Here is a 16,594-nt window from a genome sequence, read left to right as displayed (position 1 = left end):
CAGACAAGAAATTCAGCCAACTACATACACACAGCTGCCCCCTCCCATCCCCTTCTCCCCAAAGAAACGTGTAAAAGGTCTCAAAAAACCTTACTGTTCAGCACATAAAAACAATTAGGCTTTTATTACTGGTAAATTCCACTCCACTGCTAAAAGCCTAAAGCAGATGAACTATGAAACAGACTTATTTCCAGACTTACCTGAAAGCAGAATCTTTTCCCAGCAGTCAGGAAGAAAATGCTTAACTGTTCACAATTCCAGCTTGACTCAAGTTAACAGGTGTCCTAGCTTTGTCCAAGTATCCTTCAGGTGTAAACTATCTTGAAATCCTTTAAATAAAATAAATAATTAAAAGGGAAGAGCTGTGTCCACATTACTGACAATTTAATGAATTACAAAGTCTGGATTATTCCAAACAAGTTGCAAGTCTTACTGGGTGGAAATCAGACCCTTGGATTCAAGTAACCAAGAGCTGTTTTGCTTGCAGCAGAAGTAGGACCTGCTGTCATGCAGAAGATGAACAGTCTGCCAGCGCCAATAGTGTCTATATATTATTGTGTACTGAAGTGCTGTACAAGTGGAGTCAGCTACTGAGCTGAACCATCTTGAACTGCAAGGTCTTAGTTTGTTTGTCTAAATTCACCACAAAGTATTTCACTAAGCACTGAAGTCCCTACTATTGCTCCAAGTCAAGGGGAAATGTCAAGTAAAAAAGAAAAAGCACAAGAAAAAAACAAAACAAAAAAAAACCTCAACAAAACTAAAAACAGATGAGAAGGAGCAGGGAAAAATGAAAAGAGAAATGAACACAGCAGCAATCCATAGAGTTGTGGTGGGACATCTATGAACACTAAAGTAAAAAAAAAAATTAAAAGAAAAAATTCTCTTTAACATTTGACTAGGTCATGCAAAAAAACAACTTCCAAATTAATTAAAATCTTTTATCAGTATCCTTATTTTGAATGAACATTTGATAGAAAACTAAAGGCAGAAGGTGAATGAATTTACATATATTTTTATGCCACTTGCCTTTCAGTGGTTGCAGAGCAGACAAAATACTAGTATCAGTTCTGCTTGTAAAGGACCAACAACTGAATGAAAGCACTTCAAGTTGGAGGGAAACAGAAGAGAGCAAGAAGTGCTGACTAAGTAAAACTCCAAGCCAATAAATGCTGGATTCTCTACAATCTCCCTTTGCCTTTTCACCTTCCCTGTGAAATGTTATCTCATTCATCCTCCCATCTAGATAGGGGAAACAGGCAGATTTCACAAGACCAGAAGCACTGCAATAATTGCTGTAATAATGTTATCAACAGTACAATAAATTAAATAGTCTGCATGAAGTTACATATAATTTTCTCCTCGGAAAAGCACATACTTGCCTCACTCCTAGGTGAATTCTTTGTCATTGAACCACTGAGTCACTCTGTTAATGCAGCTTTTCAATACCCTGAAAATGTGACACTCACTGACAAAGTTCATGCAAAAGCAAAGAGGGTACCCCACCCCAGTATTTATCTTTCATATAAAGTTTTGTCATTTGCCAAAACCTAAGAATAACATGGAATCCATGGAACTCCTAGATCTTGGATAAATACTCTAACCACAAAACTACTCTACCAAATGGCAAGGACCATCACAAAGCAATTTTTTTTGCTCTAAACATTGGCTAAAGAAATTAACTTGCACTGTTTCATTCAGACCTCATATTCAGATTATTGGGCATTACTGGGAGTGCCTACAGAGGAGTACAAACTCTATCCTTCTGAATACTAGGTTTACATATATATGTATATATGTATATACATACAGGAAGAACACCAAGATGCTCAGCCTCTCCAAGGCAGAAATAATTCTAGTCAGATGTCATAACAGAATTCAGAGGAGATTTTACTGACACACGTTCTGGGGGTCCCACCGTAAGAATGATGTGGCCTTACTGGAATCCAGAAGGCAGCAATAAAAATGACCAGAGTGATGGAACAATTCCCTTATATGAAAAAAGGCTGAAAGAATTGGGACTTTTCACCGTGGAAATTAGAAGGCTCTGGGGAGACCTTAGAGGAGCCTTCCTGTACCTAGAGAGAACCTACCAGAAAGCTGGATAGGGATTTTTTACATGGGCCTGGAGTCAACACAAATGCTTTAAACTGAAAGGAGAAAGGTTTAGGTTAGACACTAGGAAGAAAAAACACATAGTCACCATTACAACAGTTTAGTGCTGAGCATTTCTGTTGTCATTTTAATAACATTTTATTTGAAAGAAATTCTTATAAATTAAACACACAATAATGTTACATCTGAGGCTCAAAATTTTTATTTTAATCAACAGCACCTCTACTTTCATGTTAGGTTTTTCTTCCTCACTGAAACTGGCAGAAATCCAACCTCTCAAAACCGTGGAGAGTTTTCGTGCTAAAATTCTGCTACTAAAACTTTATCTTAGGGAAAACAAGGATAATCTCTCTGTTACTGAAGGTGAACAACATCCTCAGTTTACATAAACAGAATTCACATGTTCAACTGAACAAAATACTTTAACAGAGAACATGCCTGTCTTGGAAGCATAAATGTAATTTAAAAAAACTTAAAGTACCTTCACATTTTCTTTACTTAAAAACCTCTTGCCCCTCAAGAAATCAGCAAGACAAAACTACCACAAGTAAGAAAACCAACCAAATAATAATTAAAAAAACCACAAAATCACAACAACAACAACAAAAATAGACTACTTCACAGAGCCAGAGATGTTTGAAATTTTCTATGGCTAATACCAGGATTTTCCTGCAAAGTACTTTGTAATTATATTCCAGAATACAGTTCTCTCCAAGAGAAACCAGAAAAATCAACACCAAGTACGGATATAGAAAGTTTATCCATACTACTGAATCTGTTTTACTTGCTCTATATTCTCTAAAGTTTTTCTTTTCCAGAAGCTTACTTTCTTAATAAATATCATATAGAAAGACATTTGAATCTGTTCACTATATATTAAAACACAGTATCTTATTATCATAAAAAGGGGAGTTGCTAAAACCGTATATCAAATTATACTTATCAAGAGAAAAGCCAAAATTTAAGTTTTTTATGTCTATCTACCACAATAGCTCTGCAAAACCTGTAAGACTGTTCAACAATAAATATATATATTTCTGTGTTTTACTTTGTATCCAAGGCTTGGTGCAACCCTACATATTTTCAAAGCCAAAGCTCAGACTTCACTTTTGATTATCAAGGAGCTATTGATTTGAAAGGTGAAAGAAAGTAACTCTGAACAAGTCTTTAGCAAATAAGTCATTCTTTCAATGTGTACTTACTTATCAGATAGTGCAAGCAAGTAGCTGAACAGAATCTTTGGCAAATGCTACAGTACAAAAAAAGGCAAATTAGTACACAAAAAAAAGAAAGGAGTTCAAAATCTCAGGTGACAGAATAGTGTCAAAACCCAATGCATTAAAAATTAAATAGAAAAACCATAGGTACGAACTGAAAAAACACATAACAATTTAAAAAGTCACAAAGGCTAGGCAGAAGAAAACTTATACTGAAACCCTGGAGGTGGTTGCATTCTGGGATACGCTTCCAAAAGCATTCCTACCTCTCACTGATGTATATGTGGATTCCCCCAGTTCGGTGCAGATTAAATCACAAGCAAATGCACCTTTCATAGTATCTCATTTCATGCATCCCAAAGTCTCAGAAGCTGTTCATGGGTCAAAATATTATTTTTCAAAATACTTATAAGTCCATTTAAACAAAAACATATAAAAAGACTTCTGCATTCTTTGTGCTCTTTGCGCAATCTTAATTCCAAAATACCACTTGTGGTATTATTGAAGTAAATTGTTTGCAAGAACAGACTATTTACCTATTTAAGTGAATTTACACTTGTAGGAATTTACTTTGTGTTAAAAATCTAGGATAACCAGCAACACATGGCAGCAAGAGTCATGGTTTCTCTACCAACAGCAACCTACCCAAAAAGCTTTTAAAGAGCAGGTAAACACCATGATAATCAGCATTCTAAATATGGCAAAACCACACAAATAACACACCATACGGAAATGAGCAGTATGTTACCTAACATTACACAAAAGAATTACTCATCAGGACAGAAAAATACTCTTCCACTGACAGCAGTAAGAAATGGCCAGTGCTATTAATACAGTGGTGCAATCTCCTCCATCTCATCCTCTTGCACCATAAGGAGGACTGCCCATTTGCAGAAGTCTTAGCAATTATACCTTAAGTAGCTCCTTTGTCTATTTATTCCTTTACTCTTTCATATCTAACATATTATTTTCTAGTTCAGTGTCTCAAATGACAACTTATACAACTATCTTTTTGAAAAAATGGTTGGTCATGGGTAGTTTTGGGGGTTTATTTTCAAGAATGCAGTTCTATTTTAACGCATTAAAGTATTATAACATACCTAAAAGTACCTTAGAAGTATTTCTTCCATGAGAAAAGGTTTGTTCAAGATATTAGAAAAACTAGAGATACTTTTCTCCTATGTAATTTTATGACTTCATGCGGAAATGGCAGAAAATAATCCCTTATCTAAGGGATAATTTATCTACCCAACTCCTCTAAGCAGAAAAAAACCCATGAAGTTTTGGGTGGAAGAGAGTCTAATTTATAAATCTAAAACAAAATGAAAAGGCTAACAACCTTCACTAATCAATGAAAAAAATACTTCTGAAAATCAGTTACTGCCTTTCCCTTATGCCATTTGCTATAAATATTTATAGTAGGGAGTAAAAAAGTCAGCTTATCTGTTGCTGCATTATAGCAAAGTGACGACTTTTTGATGTGACTAGATAAACTGCAGAATATAATCACACATTCAAAATGGCATATATAAAACTTCACAGATGACTGAAGCACTTAAGTTCTTACAGCAGGCTGCCAACTATGTAATGTGGCAGCCTTTACCACCAGTCCACATGACTGTGAGAACAAAGTGTCGTAAAAGCAACCAAAAAAGCTAAGCAAGCAAGCAAGCAAGAAAAGCATTTGCTGGGAAAAGAGCAGACTAAAACACCAGTACCTTATTTCTTGCCTGGAAAGAAGCTCCTAGAAAGTTACTGGCATTGCAAGCATAAGGTTACTTCAAGATATTACAAACTTGCTGTCATCAGGGTCACATAGTATCATGTTCAAAGCTTGCGTGATTTAAGCTGACAGAAATACTGCAAAAGTCAGCTACTTCTTGCCCAGCCGGCATAACCCTTTCATCAGGTAGAAGGTGAATGGCACAGGGAGGGAGGAGGAAGCAATAAAAATAGCCAGAAGGAAAAGGACAACTACATTAGAAACTATTTCCCTACACCAAGAACTGAATAGGAACTGGAAACCTAGGAACTTTTGTCAGCTCTTGGAAAAGCTTAATACAGTGGCAAATGTCAGAGGTGCTTTCCAGCACCTAACCCAGTGACTGCTCCTTTGGGTTACACTGTCTTGATGGTTAAGGTCAGTCTGTAAAAAAAATCAACGCAAAGATCTAAACTTCTTAGTTCACTAACTGAGTAAAAGCAAACCCTCAATCCTGGTTTAAGTCCAGACAAAAAAAAAAATAACAGGAAAGAAAACCCATGCCTCCATGTTGTAGATTTATCTACTCAAATATACTTCAAACCCTTCAACTTCACTGGTGTACAGAAACAACCATAACAACCCATAATGCTCCCAGCAACTGTTCTCACTTTCAGAATCTTGATTTGTACCATACTGATTATGAATTTCACTTGGAACAATTAAAACAGTATTACCTACCTTCCGTGTGCAAACACCCTGTTTCTCAGAAATTTTAAGTTTTATAAAGGATGTAGTAAAAGTTTTTTATGGGCCTTGCAATATACTAAATGTTTTAGGGTGACATTTTCAGGACCATTGCCTCTGCAGCTGTTGCAAAAGAAAGGAAGGATGTTTGGATGCTCCCTCCTCTCCGCTACTTCCAGTCTTTCTACGGTTACTGCATTTCCAAATGGAAACCATGCTGAATCATCCACGTATCCAGGACACACACTGGATAGTTCATAATCTTCTTGATGCTTAGCACAGGATATTGGACAGTTAAGCTGTGGATAGTGGCAGGGCCTGAAAACATACCCAGAGATACACTGCTGTTAAAAATTTCTCCTAAGCACTCACACAAGCAGCTGCCTTGTCCAGCACTCTCACACTCACTCCGAGAAACCTGACTTCCCCTCCAAGAGGGGCTCTTTAAGGAGTTCCAACACTTCAACCACTGCAGTTATACTCCAGAGCCAGGACAACTTGTACTGGCAGATTAGTACTCAGTGCTTTTGGACATTAACAATTTGTATCATGGGAGCAATCTCCTAAAAGCAAGCAGCTCACAGATACTGGAATACAAGGAGACGTTTCAAATAACATATCAAGTGCCAAAAAACAGGTGATCCCCAACTATGTCTAGAAGAGTATTGCCATGAATTTTAAAGACTGCAGTTTCTAATCATGAAACACACTGCTGACAAGCTGTTGAGTGAAAAGCTGAATGTCTTTCCTAAACTAAAACCTAAACACAAGGTGAAATAGCAAACTCCTTTTGTAAGTTAAAAGGGCTTCAGAGCCCCTCTCCTTTTTCTCTTTACATGTAGCTTATTACACGGTATTTCAGGGAAGTTGCTCCTAGCAGCAGTAAAATAACTAATACAAATCTTCTGCCAAGACAACTGAATATTTTTCAAGCTTAAAACCTTTAATTTGGAAAATAATCTGTGAACTCCTTGAACATGAGCACTGTCACCTCCAACACCTGAACTGAAAGTCAAGTCTCAGATCACGTATCGCTTCACACAAACATATATCAGATGTCACTTCGTGCACCACAACGACTCCTTGGCTTGAGATCATTTCCACCCTTTTTGAAAAAAATAAAGACAGAATTTTTTTTATTAATTTTTTTTTAAGAAAAGGTATTTTGCTTCATTTATACTAGCATTAAAAAACAATCACTGTAGTGAACTGAAACGTCATGTATTAAAATTATCTTGACATTAAATAGGAAAGGATATTATCTTGTCACTCCCCAACCCAAAGACATAAAAAGATATTCCAACACAGACTTGCTCTCACAACACAGAGCATGAGCTTTAATTTTCAGAGAAACTCTTTGGTCATAATTTCAAGGAGGATTAACCAAAAGGTGGGGCTATCCCATCAGCAACATCCAGTCACACAGTTTTATATAAAATACACACTGAAAGCTGTCTGTGAAAAAGAGAAACCTTTTCATGAAATATAACCTATAAAGGTAGTGCAGACACGTATTTCATTAAAAGAACTTAATTCATGGGAATACACTCACTGGAGAGCTAATTTTCTAATGCTAGAAAAGCTAATACACAATGATCAACATTCACACGACAAGGCTATACAGAAGTTTGATGGTGTTTTCACACCATGCAGGTACAAAGGAATTCACTTTCTGCCTATACTACATACTATAGAAAGCTTTCTGCTCCAAGTAAGCATAACAATTCATCCAGCTGAGGATTTCAAAACATCTCATATAAAGCTCGGTGCCTGAAAGCAGTTTATACTGAAGAAAACACCACCACACCCTGATATGCAACCTATTTCTCAAACGTCGAGCACTTGAAGTGATACCTACAAAGAAATACTTGCTGCGCTAGATTTCCACCACTGCAAGAAAAGGCAGGAAAATTGAAAAAAAAAAAAAAAAAAAAAAAAAAAAAGAAGAAGAAGAAGAAAAAAAAGAAGAACTAAACCCCAAGTGCTAACAAACTCCTATCCACGGAGCGTTAAGTCAAACAGACGTTGGGCAGGCCAAGCAGCACGGCACATGAGGCAAATGTTACCCCAACCGCCGTAGTGCCCACCCAATGCCCATGCTGGGTGACCCCTTCGGCGGGGCAGCAGGGGCAGAGCCGCAGCGCTCGGGGCTGGCAGGGCTAGGGCTCCCCGCAGCCCTGGCTGCTGCAGGGCGGCCCGGCAGGGCGGGGAGCGCTCCGGGCCGGCTGCGCGCCACACGGAGCGCAGGGACGCGATCGTCCCGCGCCCGGCGCGGGGCTCCGTGCCACCGGAGGCTCTACCCCGCGCCGCGGGCAGACCCGACGGCGGCCAGGCCCGGAAACCAGGCACCGCTCCTACCGTAGGGCCTGCGACCATCTCCGCGGGCGAGAGCACGCAGGGCGCGGCTCCCGCAGCGACCCGCCGTGTCCGAGCGGCCCCGCGCACATCCACCGGCGTCCGCAGGGACGCGCCCGGCAGCCCCGGAGAGCCCGGCACAGAGGAGCCGAGCCCCGCCCAGCCCCTCCCCGCCCCAGTCCCGATCCCGGCCCCTGCCGCGTCCCTGCCCCCGCTGCGGCCCGCTCCGCCCTGCCCAAGGCGATGCCCGCTCGCGGGGCAGCACCTTCGCGGAAGGCGGAGAGCGCCCACTCACCCCGCGGTGCTCAAGCGGGGGCACCGGGCGGCGGCTGCGGTGGTGGCTCCGCGCTGCGCCCCCGCCGTGCTCATGCGGCGGCGGCGGCGGCAGGACCTGCCCGCACCGCAGCGCGTCACCGGCCCCGCCGCGCCCCGCCCGCGCGCAAGCGCCGCCGCCGCCGTGGGGAGCGCGGCGCCCGGCCCGTCCGGGCGCACGGATAGAGCGGCAACTGCACGGGTCCTATGAATCCGCCCCGCATTCCATACTTCTGTGAGATGTACAAGCGTATAATGGGAGGACGGGGGAGAGCCAGAGGATGGAAGCAGGCTTTCTCCGTGCTTCGCGAGCAGTAGGACAAGAGGCAGTGGGCACAAACTGATGCACAGGAAGCTCTACCTGAACACGAGGCAGAACTTCTTTGCTGTGTGGGTGACCAAGCACTGGCACAGATTGTCTACAGACATTGTTAAGTCTCCCTCACTGGACACGATCTGTGTGGTGTGCTCTAGGATGACCCCGCTCAAGCACGAAGGTTGGACCAGATAACCCCGTCATCCCATCCAACCTGACCGATTCTGTGATTCTGTAATACCTTCGTGGGGCGCTTCCTCCCAGCCCAACCTTTACACACAGTTTGTTGTGGCAGGTAAGTACGTGAACCCAAAGAATCCTACTGCCCAGGGCACTGAGGTACCACAGAAGCAAGTAATACAATTCACAATGATTCATTAGCCAAAGACTTTGTATGCCTCCTCATATGCCACCCCTTTCCCCTGGGAATTTTTGCAAAAGAAAAGTAATACCTCATATGCTTCACAAAGCGTTTTATGGCAAATTAACATTCATGTGCCTAGCACCTGGTTTTAAACTATGCATCAGTATTGCTGATGAATTCTAGAAGTGGATAATTTAATCTCCCTTTCTGACACTTTTTAAACTGGAACAACCTGGTATTTCCTTTTCCATGAAGTTCTTCAAATGAAGAAACTACTAAGAATCTGTGGCCAAATCTTTATACCAATTTTACAAATCTGACATGGGTATGGAAAAAACAGCCCTTAAGTAAAAGGCTGGCAAACTGAAATCAAGTTCAAATCCCACTTACATGAATAATAAAGGCACAATCCCTAATAGATTGTAAAGTTATTAATATGCAAAGTTAATTAGCCAATAACATTGTGTGTCCATGGAGCTACCCATTCTAATTCTTGTTCAGTAAAAAACAGGTTTCAGATCCTGGCTATAGCACTTGCAATTCCTCTCCTACACACATCATTCTCCTCACAAAGGCAAGAGCAAAGATAGCCAAGACTATAGCCAAGACTTTTCTACTGTCTTGAACGTAGCTGTGTATTTCGTGTGCATTTGCATGTGTGACAGTTTGCAACTCTTCCATAGGGCTGATTCCTGTGAAGGAGGGTTTCTAGTTAACTGTTTGTTAGTCCTTTGACTCAGGTTACAGTGTTAGAAAGGTAAGTTCTGCTTATCATCCATGCAATGGTACACAGATGATCTGCAGAGCAAGCATACACATCCATATCTTATGGACACAAAACAAAGCTACTCTGCAAGTCAGCAGAGACCACACAAGTGAGGAGCAGCAAACTAATTTTGTCAAAGTATGACAGATGAGAGATCCTGGTCCTCCTACCTCTTATTTATGTATAAGTGCATATATGCATTTTAAGTCCTCATCCCACCATATTAACAAAAATGGATAGTCAGATGTCCATTTATTCAGTTATTGGCATGGTCTTTCTCCAGCAAATAATTCAACATTGATTATGTTTCCTAGAACTAGAATCCATGGGCTATGATCACAAAACGTATGTGTATTAGGAAGAACCTTCCTTTCTTACAAGTTTCTCTAGGTATCTAGCATGGATGAGAAGAGTATGTTATCAGAATGCAGAACTTTGCCAGTGCATTGGCAACAGGTAGGAACAGTCTCACTTGTTCCATAACACTGGTCACATTGGGAAATGGGTAAGAGAAAACTTAAAACAGAATTCAGTACAGCTACAAGTTGTTTGTGAATTCTATTAATGGAATTATTTTAAATGCATAACACTGTCTAAAGCAAAGCAGAACACATGGAATAAATTCAAGTATGACTCAGGCAAAGACGAAAATAGTATTGGGCAGGCTCTGGCAAGTAAACGACAAATAAAAGAGGTGTAGATAAAAACCTCTCAAATATTTTGAAGTTGAAGTCAGAGTCAGTTTATCTAACTTAGGTATGAAAATAATGTTTCAAAACAGCTCTCTATTTGTCCTGACACACAACAAAAATAAATCAGTTAAAAATATGAGAATTTTCTACTGAAAAAAAGAGGGCCCAGCAGTAGCTCCAAATAATTTAAGACTGGCAAAAAGTATGATTTCATTTAAAAAAAAAGAATTATAGTAATAGGCCTAATTAGAATACTTGTATCAGTTACTGAAATCTATTAACTTTTTCACTCAATGGAAACAACAAATGCAGAACATAACTGAAGGTAAGTGTTGCATTCATCTTGATTATTTCACCAAGAAGACTGTTCTATGCAGAACTCCTATTTTTACTAGCTAAACATTTGTTTATGGAAATTTAAAGGTCACTGACTGGACCTAGAATTCTTTTTTTGGCAGGTAAACTGTTTCCAAGTTTAGGATTTATTTCTATGGAGAACAACTTTACCTTTAGAAAACCTGACTCTGGTGTACCTTTGCTGATCTTATTTACATAACAATTCTCAACAACAGGAATATGCCCTAGCTTTATTTGTTTTCAAACACAACACTGTGTGCAAAAGTGAATTGTTTATCCATTGAATTTTTTTATGAAGAGTTAATACCATGATTCATTATTCTTTTGGTTTCCCAAAAAATGTAACACTTTAAGTAGAATCTTTAACAAGCATACAAAATCATTCCAAACAATTTACATTTAATTTAGCCAGAACAAATAATAAATTTGAAAGTAAGGTGATGGCAAATTACAGAGCCATCACATAAAGCTTGATGGGGAGTCAGGCATGCATCTCTGAAAATTGCAGCAACAGTAATACTGTCTTGTGGAGCAGAATGGGTTCCACGAAAATTAAGTCTCTAAGTTTGACCAAGTGACCCACCTAGCAGATGAGAGAAAGGCTGTGGATGTTGTCTACCTGGACTTCAGTAAAGCCTTTGATACTCTCTTCCACAGCTTCTTCCCAGAGAAACTGACTGGCTACTAATGACTTAGACAGGTGCAGTTTGCTGGTTAAAAACTGGATAGATGGCTGGGCTGAGGGTGTTGGTGAACGAAGTTATGTGGCTGACAGTCACTACTGCAGTTTGCTAGGGCTCACTGCTGTAGCTGGTCCTATTTAATGTCTTTATCAATTATTTGGATGAGGGTACTACCTCAATTTGCAGACACCAAGTCGGGTGGGAGAGTTCATATGCTGGAAGGCCCTGCAGAGGGATCTGGACAGGCTGGATTGATGAGCTGAGGCCAGTGGTAGGAGGTTCAATAAGGTCAGGTGCTGAGTCCCGCCCTTGGGTCACAAGAACCCCATTGACTGCTACAGGATTGGGGCAGAAAGCCTGGAAAGCTGCTCAGCCGAAAAAGACCTAGGGGTCAACAGCAGATCCTGACCTGGGACATTGAAGACTGTGGAGTGTGCCTGGAGAAGGGCAATGGAGCTATGATGAAGGGCCTGGGGCACAAGTCTTATGAGGAGCAGCTGAAGCAGCTGGAGGTGTTCAACCTGGAGAAAAAGAAGAAAAAGATGTTCAGGAGTGACCTTATCCTTCTCTTACAGCTACTTGAGAGAGTAGCAGGCAAGAGTCAGCCTTTTCTCCCAGGAAATTAGCAACTGGAGAAGAACACATACCCTCAAGATGTGCTAGCACAGGTTCAGGTTGGACATGAGAAAGACTTTTGTCACTGAAAGAGTGGCTAAGCATTGGAACAAGCTAACCAGGGAGGTGGTGATGTCACCATCCCAGAAAGTCTTCAATAAATGACTAGACATGCAACTTAGGGCTATGGTTCAGTTGGCATGGTGGTGTTTAATCACAGCTTGGACTTACAGGTCTTTTCCAACTTTAATAACCTTATGATTTTTGTAGGAAATTCAGTCTTAGGAATATACTTTTTAATGGGACAATCCATGGACTTAGAGAAGGTAACAAATATATACCAATCTACACACAGTGTGGAAAGGCAATGTCATCAGAGGTGTCATAAGCTAAAACAAGAAGCTTATAAGTCTACATTAAGCATGTTATGTTCACTTGGTGTTGTTGACAAGGCAACACAAGTAACAAGCTGAGTCACAGATTACTGACATTTATGCAGAGACACAAGTTTTCAGACAAAGATAGGCTTCTCAGTCCTGCATTTTTACAGGATACTAAAAAAAGTATTTACTATTAAGTAAGCTGTACAGCATGACGTATACAGGATCAGACCATACAGCTAAAATAATCACAAAAAATTTTAAAAGATAATGGTTAGCCCCTCTGGAAGCAGGAAAGGATTGTAAAGCATTAAAACAAAGTGCCCAAGAAAGTGGTGGAGGCACCCTTTCTGGAAGTGCTCTAAAAAGTGCGTGGATATGGGACTTGAGGACATGGTGTAATGGTGAATGTAGTGGTGATGCTGAGTTGATGTCTGGACTTGAAGGACTTTTCCAATCTTAAAAAAATTCTGATTCTACGATAAAAGCAAGGAGAATAAGAAAAAGCTCTTCAAAACAACTTAGTGGGTAGCAACATATAAGCACCTCTAGATCCTATCATGTTCCCTGTAATTATCAACTAGCTAATCATTGTCTCCTATTAAAACTTAACCTCTGCTAGTTAAATCTGCCTTGCCTGTTGCTATTCTCCTATTATTGAACAGATCCAGTCAGTTCCAGATAATGAAGCTGACAGCTCTCCATTACTCGTAACAATCACTCGCTCATTTGGAAGCCAATGCTTGCCTACATGCACATTGGAGAATTTGTTTCTTACTCTTTATCTCTAATGTATCTTACCTCTAATGTATCTTACCAGCTTGGTATTTCACCAACATTGCCTCTCCTCTCTTTTACTGTTGAGATGATCTTTTGTGCTCTGTTATGCATGTATTTCAGTGCATAAAAAAGCATTTTAGTCTGTGCTTCATTTAGCTACTTTAGCCTTTGTAATACTACAAATGCAGTAACACATCAATATTCTTCACAGAGAATTCAGAACGTATAGATTTGGTGAATATTTTCATCTAAGTTTCTGGGGACTGGGGGTGGGAAGGAGTGGGCACTATTTTTCAGAGCAGGAAGAGGACAAGTTTCTAAAGTGATGCACTGTTTCACAGGTTCATACCAAGTCAGCCACTTTTTTCCATATGCCTACTGACAATCACATTTAATTTATACATGCAGAATATTAAATCCCCTCTCCATGACCCAACCAAAACTAAGAGTGAATCTCATCTGTTTCAGTCTAACAAGAACCTCCATATACACAGTATAAAAAAAAAAATTAAAACATCTATGTGTATCATTCTCAGCCTACCTGAAGGTCACCTTCTTTCTGTTTATGAAGGTATTTGCATACTTTGCGATCCCTCACTTTCCCTTTTCTCCCCGTACCACCTCCTTCCATTAAGAAGGACATCCAAAGCAATGGTAAGTTCCTGAAAAATCGGCAGCACTTTAAACAAGGCAAAAGGTAAAGAATAATCTTCAGAAACAAATACGAGATACCTCCTTCTTGGGTCAAGGCTATGAAGATATCCTGCAGCAGATGACCATTTCCACAATGGACCTTTTGAGGACGAGGACAAATCTCTGCTATTTAGAAATAAACAATTGTAATTTTGCACAAACAGGTCAATAAGTAATTCTACACACTTCAAATTCTTTAGAGCAAGCAAAACAAGATTCTTATATCTGAATTTCATTTCACACAGTACTTGGAAACTGGAGATTCCTTTTTGCTTATGCCAGTAATGCAAATTTCTTTTACAAGATACTTTTTTAAGCCAAATAGTAGAGGACAAGTTTGTTCACTTCTCCTCGTAAGTACCCCTAAAAAATTCATAATGCTTTAGTATGAGTTTCTGCAGTGTAAAAATAGACACCCTATATTATAAACTCATACAAAATACATCAGTACATTCAAAATTAATGTAACATCATTTTGGAAAGACAAAAATAGCAGTCAGTCAAATGACTACACCCTAAATTGTCACATGGTTAGCTGAAGTTTTCTTAAACAAAGCACCCTATTTAAGTCAAGTACATGATCACATGTTCTAACTGTATTACAGGAACAAAGGTACTCCATAATTAATACTGAAGCAAGTTCCTCATAATCCTTGATCTACTCCCACTTCACCAAGCACATGTGTCGGACATAACCAGCAAATATTATATGAAGGTTGCTTTTTCTTCTGTCTTGCTTAACGTTGAGGACTATGTGGTCTAAGTACTGGACTAAGGAACAAGGAATACTTTTTTAATGAACTCCAAGGCATTTTAAATACTAGTGATTTTTGTAAACTATTCCCACAGAAAAAATAATAATTGTGTGCGTAATAAAAAAATAAATTTAAAACTTTTTTATTTCTATGGATTTTCTCGTGTGCATATCACATGTACTAGAAGTTAGATCAATCCTTCACAGCATTTTATCAAGGCACTTCATTGTATCATTTCAGGTTGAAGTGCTTTGATGTCCTTAAAGCAAAGCATCTCACCTTAGAGGTTATTGCAGTGAATAATATGCACTGCCTCTTTTAACTGCTGTGGTCACTTCACATCTACATAACCAGCCTGCTGTTCATTTTTGATGCTTGGTATTTTTGCCAAGGGAAGTGATAATTGCTTACATTTATTTAGGATTAATCCATTGCCATGATTACTTCACAAAAGTCAGCCCTTTTGTCCTGAAACTAAATGAGAATTCCCCTGAAAATCAACTACAGAAGAGAGTGCTGGTCAAGCTATCACTGTCTTCTGTATTAAACTCAGCTAGGTTTCACGTACAGATGTTTTATAATCAACATCAGGTTCAATAATAGCATTCTGTTCTTTCTACCATAACACTGGGACCATTACAAGGCTATATTGTTGTATATTACTATGTTGTTGTATATCACCCCTGGAATTCTGTGTAAGTACAGTGCAGCTGCGAGCCATCAGACATTTCAAGAGGCATTAAACTAAAGATAACTTATTCTTTCAGATAAAGTAGGTTGCTGTCATTGGTTTAACGGGAGCTCGCACTGAAATTTCTCCTCTTGCTTCCCACCAAGCACAGATGCTCAGTACTTTGCACGCTGAATAGAAAGGATGATGGATAAAGCTTTTATTTTAATCTCTAACTTGTCTCCCAAAACCTTGGAGACAAAATGTACTTAAGATATCCTCCACCAGGTCAGTAAAGCACATTATTAGCCACTGTCTCTTACATTGGTGATCTCGGCCTGAAACTGCAAGCACTTAGTCATACTAAAACCGTTGTTCCCTAAGACATCATCTCACGTCACCGGTTTCCTTCTCAACGGAGGTCATCAGCACATCTCCGTAGACCCTGTACAGAACACGGAGTTACGTAATCTCTAGAACATGACGTTCATTAAAACGAAGTGCAAAAGAAAGGGGGAGAAACGTCTGACAGATGAAAAAAAACCTGCTTCGAGTTTGCTTTCAGTTCAGCCGTCGCCCGCTCAGCCCCCGGCACCAGCGCCGCACCTGCACGGAGGCCCGGGCGGGCAGAGGCAGCACGGGCGTGTGGGCTGGACTGGGACGATTCAGAGTCACAGAATGGGTCGGGCTAGAAGACACGAGATCATTTGGTTCAACCTGTCTGCTCAAGCAGAGTAATCCAGGAGCACGTGGCAAGGCTTGTCTCTAAAACAGTTCTTGAGTATCTCCCGTGAGGGAGACTCCACAGTCTCTGGGCAATCTGTTCCTGCTGCACGGTAAAGAAGTTCTTCCTCATGTTCAGGTGGAACCTCCTGTGCATCAGTTTGTGCCCACGGACTTTTGTCCTATTGCTCGGCCCTACTGAAAACTTGGCTCCGTCCTGTTAACACACGCCATTTAGATATTCACACAGCGTACGCAACAGACCTGGAGACAGAGCGTTCCCGCTGTGCGGCAGCGCCCCGCCGCCCGCGGTCCCGCATCGCGCCCCAGCCTTTCTCAGTCCTGCCCCCCG

The 16,594-nt window shown here is 40.4% G+C and overlaps 1 protein-coding gene across 7 annotated transcripts in view; it reads right to left on the bottom strand.

Moving 5' to 3' along the window:
* AGTPBP1 (ATP/GTP binding carboxypeptidase 1) overlaps positions 1–8,560 on the bottom strand; it is a 64,390-nt gene extending 55,830 nt beyond the window's left edge. For 2 of the 7 annotated variants that reach the window (XR_015799659.1, XM_088157150.1), the window contains exons 1-2: positions 8,432–8,560; positions 201–329 (exon numbers count right to left, since the gene is read on the bottom strand). The gene's annotated coding sequence lies outside the window, so the exon portion shown is untranslated. Of the gene's footprint in view, positions 1–200; positions 3,187–8,139; positions 8,298–8,431 lie in introns of those variants that run through there. The other 5 variants (XM_088157151.1, XR_015799658.1, XM_088157149.1 and 2 more) reach the window with 5 other exon arrangements.
* Positions 8,561–16,594: the final 8,034 nt, after the last annotated feature.

This window comes from Sturnus vulgaris, chromosome Z (assembly GCF_052056855.1).
Source record: "Sturnus vulgaris isolate bStuVul1 chromosome Z, bStuVul1.hap1, whole genome shotgun sequence".
NCBI lineage: Eukaryota > Metazoa > Chordata > Aves > Passeriformes > Sturnidae > Sturnus > Sturnus vulgaris.
The sequence above is the reverse complement of the archived record's forward strand: the minus strand, read 5'-3'. Positions and strand labels throughout refer to the sequence as shown.